Here is a 7,685-nt window from a genome sequence, read left to right on the forward strand (position 1 = left end):
GTAAAGAGTGGACCTAAAACTAACCTGAGGTTACCCTCAACTATTAGCATACGCTATAGAAACTTAAATGAAAAAATTTTAAAAACCTGCAAGGGAAACTCAAAGAGTCTTTGTTTTTTTTTACTTTACTGCATATACACGTCCATCTTAAATAGTCTATGTGCTTATATCCAATAAGAGAGCATTGTTTTGCAAGCCTATTTGGGTTCTATCAGCATGTAAAGGTCGGACAACTCAACTTGAGCAGACTTAGCCTTCAGGTGAATAATTGCTTCTTTCAGGTTGTGAGCATTTGAATTTTCCAGAAATGTTTCCCAAAAAATTAAAAGAGTCCTAGGACAGCGTCCTTTAGAAGTTTTATAGTATCAAGGTTTTTGGAGGAAGAGTATCCTTGTCGATTATCAACACAATGATTCCAAGCAGGTCAGTTTATGCTGAGAATATTACATAACAGAACCCACTTCACCTCCAGTAGACTGACAATGATCTTCCTTACTTCAACCTTGTGCTTCTTAGTAAAGTTGAAAATACTGAGCCAAGAACAGACAGTGACAATGCCAGAGACCCAGATGTACCTGTAGGTGCCTTCAGACAAAATCAGCCAGCCAGGCTAAAGTCCTGGTTTAAAACATCCCAACATGAATGAATCTCAAGAACCATATGCTGAGCAAGTAAGTGAAGCCAGATCAAAAGGGCACCTACTGTAGTATTCAACTGACATGAAATTCTAAACTGGGCAAAATTCATCTCGAAAGATAAAAAACAAATCAGTGGTTGCCTTGGGGTGGGAGATGGGGATACTTTTGCAAAAGCCTAGGAGGAAACTTTCTCGGGTTTTAGAATTGTTATCTATCTTTATGGGGGTGGTAGTTATACAAATGTATACATTAATTAAAAGTCACTGAACCGTTAGCTAAAAATGTCTGCATTTTGTTGTATGCAAATGATACCTTAGTAAGGTTGACTACAAAATGAACCCCAAACAAAACAAAGCAGAAGAAAAACCTCTCAAGACCTCAAAGGAAATACACTGTTTTCTTCCAGGGTACCAGATTGGAAATAAGGCATTGGTCTGTTCTACCCTCAGATTATCCCTAGGATTATGTAGTCTATTTTAAAGCACTAGAGTCCCCTATCAGAAAAACTCACCCCATGTTTACTTACTTTGATTTCTTCTCTGCCTCTTCTCCCAACACAGTGAAGTCATTTACGGAAGAAAACCCAGCTTTTTCCAACCTTGCATCATCACATATTCTTTCCAAAGCTATTACCTATGGAATAAAATTTGGCTACACTTTGTAAAAATCTAGCTTTTTGAGCCTTACAAATCTTAACGGTTAACCAACTGCCTCCATTGGAATTTGGGGAAAAAATTATTTTGCAAATGAATAGCTGAGATTTGACATTTTTGTTTTTTTGTGATTTTCTCTTCCCCTAAGAGAGAAGTGAGTAGGAATGAGAAACACATACATAAAGAAAAAAGAATTATCTTGCTGCCTTTACATGGTTATAATTTATAGGAGGCCCTCTTCAACAATAATCTATCATCAGAATCAATAAAATATAATCTCCATGAAGGCCAGGCCAGGATATTTGTCTCTTTTTCAGCAGATTGCAATACAAACCACATTCATGGATATGCTTCGTGATGATCTTTGTAATACTGTAACGGTTGACCATTTCCTCATGCCTTTTCACCTTAACTTAAACCTGCTTTTTCACTAATGACCTCACATTTCCTTCTCTATCACTTGGTTGTTGGCCTCTTTTCCAACTCCAACTCCAGCTCGCATTTCACTCTGGAACCAAAGGAAGACTCACACCTTCCTGCTTTTCAGTGATACCTCAAGGTCATTACCGTATTGCGATCACCCTGAAGAATAGCCAGACAATTGTTATTTCAGAGCCATCTGACAGTGTGTAGCTCTAAAAATTAACTAAGGACCGCATTTGTCAAAAATATCCTAGTTTAAGATTTTGGTAATACAGCAACAGTAATTCCGAAGTCACTGATGACAATCAGCGTGGGAAGCACCCTCCTTCGGGAAGATCCTTTGCCATACAACACTCTTTCCCTGTCGGGTGATAAGGAAGCATGGCCGTGGAAAGTAACCTTTTGTGGAAAGAAATACTTGGCTTCAAGAAGGCTTGAAGTTCATACGTTTTTCTTGAATTAGATTCCCCATTAATTACTTTAGCCACAAAGAGGTAATTATCAGAATTATGTAAGCGATTAAGGAGGTGCTACTCCACATTCTTTCAGCTTGTTGACCTTTCTCACCTTATTTCATGTGGCTATCTGAAACATCAGTGATTTACATGTGTTTCTTTCTTTCTTTTTTTTTAACAGATTTGTGTGTGTGTGTCCCCCCCATGATGAACACATCATTAAAATAAAATCTCATGAATAGACTCTTAAGAAGCAGAGTCTACTTGAAGTCCTGGAAAATGTGAAAGCACTAATATTCATGGACAACTCTACACTCTGAAAGTTATTGCAAATTTTGTTGATCTCTATTTTGTCTAGGAGTTTTTCAAATTTTCTACCATGATCATTTGTTAGTTTTATCATTACATAATAAAGGCATTACATCATACAATCTTTTGTTATCCATTGCAGTTTTAAAACTATTCCTTTCCTTGTCCTCAGCAGATATGTCATAGATTATTAGTACACAAACAAACACTTTCAACGTAACAGTACTTTATAGTGAGAAGAACTGTACTGAGCTATCTCTATCCTAAGACAATGCACTAGAAAAGCACTAGGAATTCTTAAGCACTAGGAATACAGAGACGATCAAGGGGCAAGTTCCTTGCCTTCGAGTATACATAATCATTATAGCAAATGCTTAAATAGCACTTAGTATATAACTCACCACAGCAGTCTTATTATACTCCTTTTTAATAGGTGAGCAGAGGAAACCACAGGGAAGTCATAGGGTAAAGCCAGAATTTGAACCTACGTAGACTAGTACTCTCTCCACGGCTTTAACTACTACGTTAAAATATATATATATATGAAAGTTATATAGATATAGATATAGATATAACTCCAAGTATTCCAAAGTTACAAAACACTTATCTACCAAAACTCAGAAAGGAGCACACAAACTTGCATAGAAAATAAACATGTAAAAGTTCATAAATAAACCACAATATAACCTGCTCCACATAATATACTGACTGCAGTGTCCTGGGCCTCTCCCATCCTTAGGTAGCCGGAAATTACAACAAAATAATACTTTTCACCTTTGGAAGCCACACCATCTCTCATACCAACCAACCAATTACTTGCTTAGAGAGAAGAGGAAATAAACCTGAATATCATAAATATATATATATATATATATATATATATATCATTACTGATGTAGAATCATTGTTTAAAGACAATAACTTCAATAGCAGAGGGAACTTTACCATTGCAGGCTTCAGATTACCTCTATATTTCTCAGATTTCGTGCTAAATCATAAAATGCCATATTGTGTCTGAAGCTGTTTTTTCAATAGTCCATTTTCTTAAATGGACTAGCAAAGCAGTAAATACTGAGGAACATTTTGGCTCCCAAATCCTAAAGCCATTCTGATTATGCCTGGGTGATCATGGGGACATCATTGGAACTACCAGAGGACTGGCTGAAATACCAGTGTTCTGGCCAGCTTATAAATTAGAAACTACACAGAATCCAATTTTATTTTTTTGTTAAGTAATTCCTATGAGGCTTTTGGGCTGTCAGTGTAACGTCCTTTGATGTGTAATCTTTATCGATTAGATAGGGAACAATGCCAATCCCCGGCATAAATACTTTCACAATCTGACACTGAAAACCCACTGTAGGGCATAGGACCCGCAAATAGGATATGAATCACACACACATCCACTCATTCAGACAATCCACAAATATTCATTTTTAAGTCTACTATATGCCAATAATGTACCGGGCTCTAAGATGCTAAACCATGCTAAATGCTGAAACAGACATACTCAGTTCTGGCCCTCCTGGAACTTATTACCTACAGAAGTGCCTTCATTGTAAATGGTCAGGTCTCAGCCAATGAATGCTATTATCAGAAGGTGACCAAATGATAGAGCTTGCTTTCTAAACAAGCTCCACACTCTTTGCTTTCAACATTTTTGCTTTCCTTCAAGGCACATAATCCAGTGGTCAATTTCTCCCACTTAGGGAGGTTTGGGGAAAATTTACCCAGTGAACAATTCCTTGTGGCCTCACCCTTTCCTCACGCTCTCCTCTGTGCTCTTGAGCTAAAGAGACCTGGATTAAAGTCACTTGCTCTAACCTTATTATTTTAAAATACGGCTGCTCCTGCTTTGAGGATTTCCACTGGACCAACACGGTAGCAAAGCAGCACTGAATCAGAAGCAGGTAAATTTCAAAATGACAGCTCTAAAAATATCCACTTTCCTTTTGTTCTCCTCCTATCCCTTTGCTCTGAACACCTTTGCCCTGAGGCTTTGCCTTTACCCTTCTCTGATTACTGCTCCAAAAGGGTTTCCAAGAGCGGGGGAGTATTTATGGTTTCATTTGCTCCCAAGTCCTTGGTGGCAAAGGATGCTTGCTTCCTGATTCTTACTAATTGTGGAATTCACATCATTAACACAAAAATCATCATTTACAAAAAAAACAATTTCCTCAGCTTCCTATTTCTTCTGGGCCAACACTGAAAGAATATTTTCAAAGAAACAATATCCTCTCTCCTTTGCTCTTCTGAGTTTCACGTTCTTACCTGTAGTCTCATTTTCAACCCTTATTACGGGATGCATCACAAAAATAGAAGAAAGTTCTTTGTGCTTTCCCTGTACCAGCCAATTATTCTAATTTGTTCTGTCTCTAACGAACAGAATGCAAAATCAACACAAAGCCTGATTATGCGACCTCTTCCAAGGGAAAGGTCTGAGAGTTGTCTATTTACTAATGAAGCTCAGTGTGTATTAAGGGTTGACTGAGGCAATCATCAGGAATTTTCATCCCTTAAATTAGTGTTTTCCACCAGATGCACATCTTTCATTTAGGATAATATAGCTTTTAAGTTCAGGAGACAGCTGGAGAAAAGAAAAGAACAAAAGGTAACCAACACAACATTTTAAGTGATAACACAGTAACAGCTCTCAACCTTCCCTGAGGAATTCAGCCTATTTTATGGACACAGTTTAGTACAAACTCATAAGAAAGCTAACAAAACCCAAAACCGCTTCACAATAGCGTAGAGAGGTAAAGGTCAAAAATTATTACTGCCAGGCCCAGCAGACAATGGCACCTACCGCAAAGAGCACAGGACAGGAAAACCTGGAAGCCTGTGTTCCAGTTTCGGTTATTCCTGTAAGCATTAGTATGATCTGAGTGAACTCAGCCTGCCCTGCTTTTTCCGTTTATAAAAACCTACATCATCCTCTCAGTAGAATGAAATGCCACATCTGAAAAGTTGCAGACCTCTTTAGGAAAGAAACAAAACCCATGCTTTCCAACCAAAATGGAGTAATTCAGTCAATGGAGACTTAATAAAAATCTGCCATAAAGCAATTGTTTACTTGAAATCTATCTTTTGTGGTATATTTATTGGGGTAAGGAGTGTAAGGAAATCATAATTAGAGTTACCAATTATTCCAGAAATCAAGGTCATTAAGTTCAGATTCCAACTTTGACCTTGACCCAGGCTTACAGAGATGTAAGGATGTCCCAATACCTCATATCCAACATACATGGGAGAATCAAGGTATGCAGACAGATCCTCTTATAAATATCCCATATGTAGTGGTTTTAATACAGGGTCTCAGATTCGTTGCCGTTCTTCGCATCCAGATGTGGGCATTTTTCCCTTGAATTTGGGCAGGCTTTCCATGCCTTCAAACAATAGAGCAGGGGTCAGTAAATTATGGCTGGTGGGCCAAATCTAGGCCTCTGCCGGCTTTTATAAATGAAGCTTTATTGGAACACAGCCATGTTCCTTAGTATATGTATTGTTTGTGTCTGTTTTCACATCACAGCAGCAGAGCTAAGTAGTTGCAAAAGAGACTGTATGGCTTGTAAAGCCTAAAATATTGACTGTCTGACACTTTATGGAAAAAGATCTCCAACGCCTGCAATACTATATAATGAAAGTGATGCTATGTAACATCTAAGACTAGGTCATAAAAGGTCATGCATGATTTTGCATGATTCTCGTGGAATGCTTGAACCCTGGACACTCATTCTTGGGATACTCTATCTTGAATCCTAACTACCACGTTATGAGAAGTCCAAGCCACATGGGCAGCCATCTATAGGCACTCCAGTCAACAGTCCTTGTTGGGCCCAGTCTTCAAGTCATCCCATCTCAAGGGCCAGACGTGTGAATTAAAATTATCTAGATGATTCCAGCCCCAGCCATTTGAATCCTCATGAGCTGAGGTTTCAGACATCAGTCATGGAGTAGAGACAAGCCATCTCCTCTGTGTATTGTTTGAATTGCTGACCCACAGAATCTGGGCACATATTAAAATTTTTGTTTATTTCACCACTAAGTTTGGACTTCTTTATTATGTAGCAATAGATGACTATAGCACTGTGTCTGTACACAGGAGATCTGCATTTCACAGAGCACATATTTAGATGTGAATGTTGACTGCTCAATTTCTAAGAAGAACGTATACACACATATAGGTACAAAATGTTTATGTATATGTAAATATTAGACCTATATAAACTAATCTATATTATCCATAAAATGAGGGGGCCCTTGATAATGGCTAACATTTTTTTTCGGTATTTATTGTGTTCCAAGAACTGATAAATTCTTGCATTGTATGAATTTTCTCTTTTAACCCTCATAGCAACTCCCGGAGAGGAGTAATGTTATCTGTATTTTATAGATGAGAAAACTGAGGCAAAAACAGATAACACGCTCAAGAGTACTCAACAAGTAAATTTTAGAGTCAAGATTTGAACCCAAGTTCTCAAGTTTTAGATCCCTTACTCTTAGTCACCAAGCTATATATTGAGGAAGGGGATGAAAGCTGAAACCATTACCTCATGCTCAAGAGGTTAGACAGAAACTTAGCAGGTATGGTTGAAAGAAGACAGGACTTGGAGTCGTAAGCCCAGAGCCTGAGTTATGAAATGAATTCTCCTCTCATCTAGATATAGGTTTGTTTTTAGAAAATGAAGAAGAGCACTGCATATTCTGATTGTTAATTTCTGTGCTTAATGATGACCAAAGAATGGAATTTTACCAGGGAGTTATTTTGCAATGACATAAATTATTGATTCAAAATCAAACCTTTATTATAAATTATTGATTCAAAATCAAATCTTGATTAAGTCTCCATCGCATCAGAAGTCTCTCCCACTCTTCCTTTCTTTTTAAACCCTTTTCTGTCTACTCTTGGCCAAAGCTTGAAGCCTAATTTAACATTTGGAAATAAAATAATGAAATAGTCATCACACAGCAATTCCAATGCCTACTGAAATGGAAGGTCTAAATAATTTTTCAGATAATTTAGGAAATTAAAAATATTTACATCATAGATGCAAAGACAGAAGTTACTTGTGTAATAAAATAAATGGTGAGACAAAAAGCTTCTGGTCAAGTAGATTTGTTTAAATATGAACACTAATCTGAGTTCTACCTCTGTGCTAAAACCCAGTGACAGGTTGCATACAGCTTCTAAAGGGATAGTTCAGTGC

The sequence above is a fragment of the Balaenoptera borealis genome (genome assembly GCF_965194805.1).
Source record: "Balaenoptera borealis genome assembly, contig: HAP1_SCAFFOLD_2208, whole genome shotgun sequence".
In the NCBI taxonomy this organism is placed as follows: domain Eukaryota; kingdom Metazoa; phylum Chordata; class Mammalia; order Artiodactyla; family Balaenopteridae; genus Balaenoptera; species Balaenoptera borealis.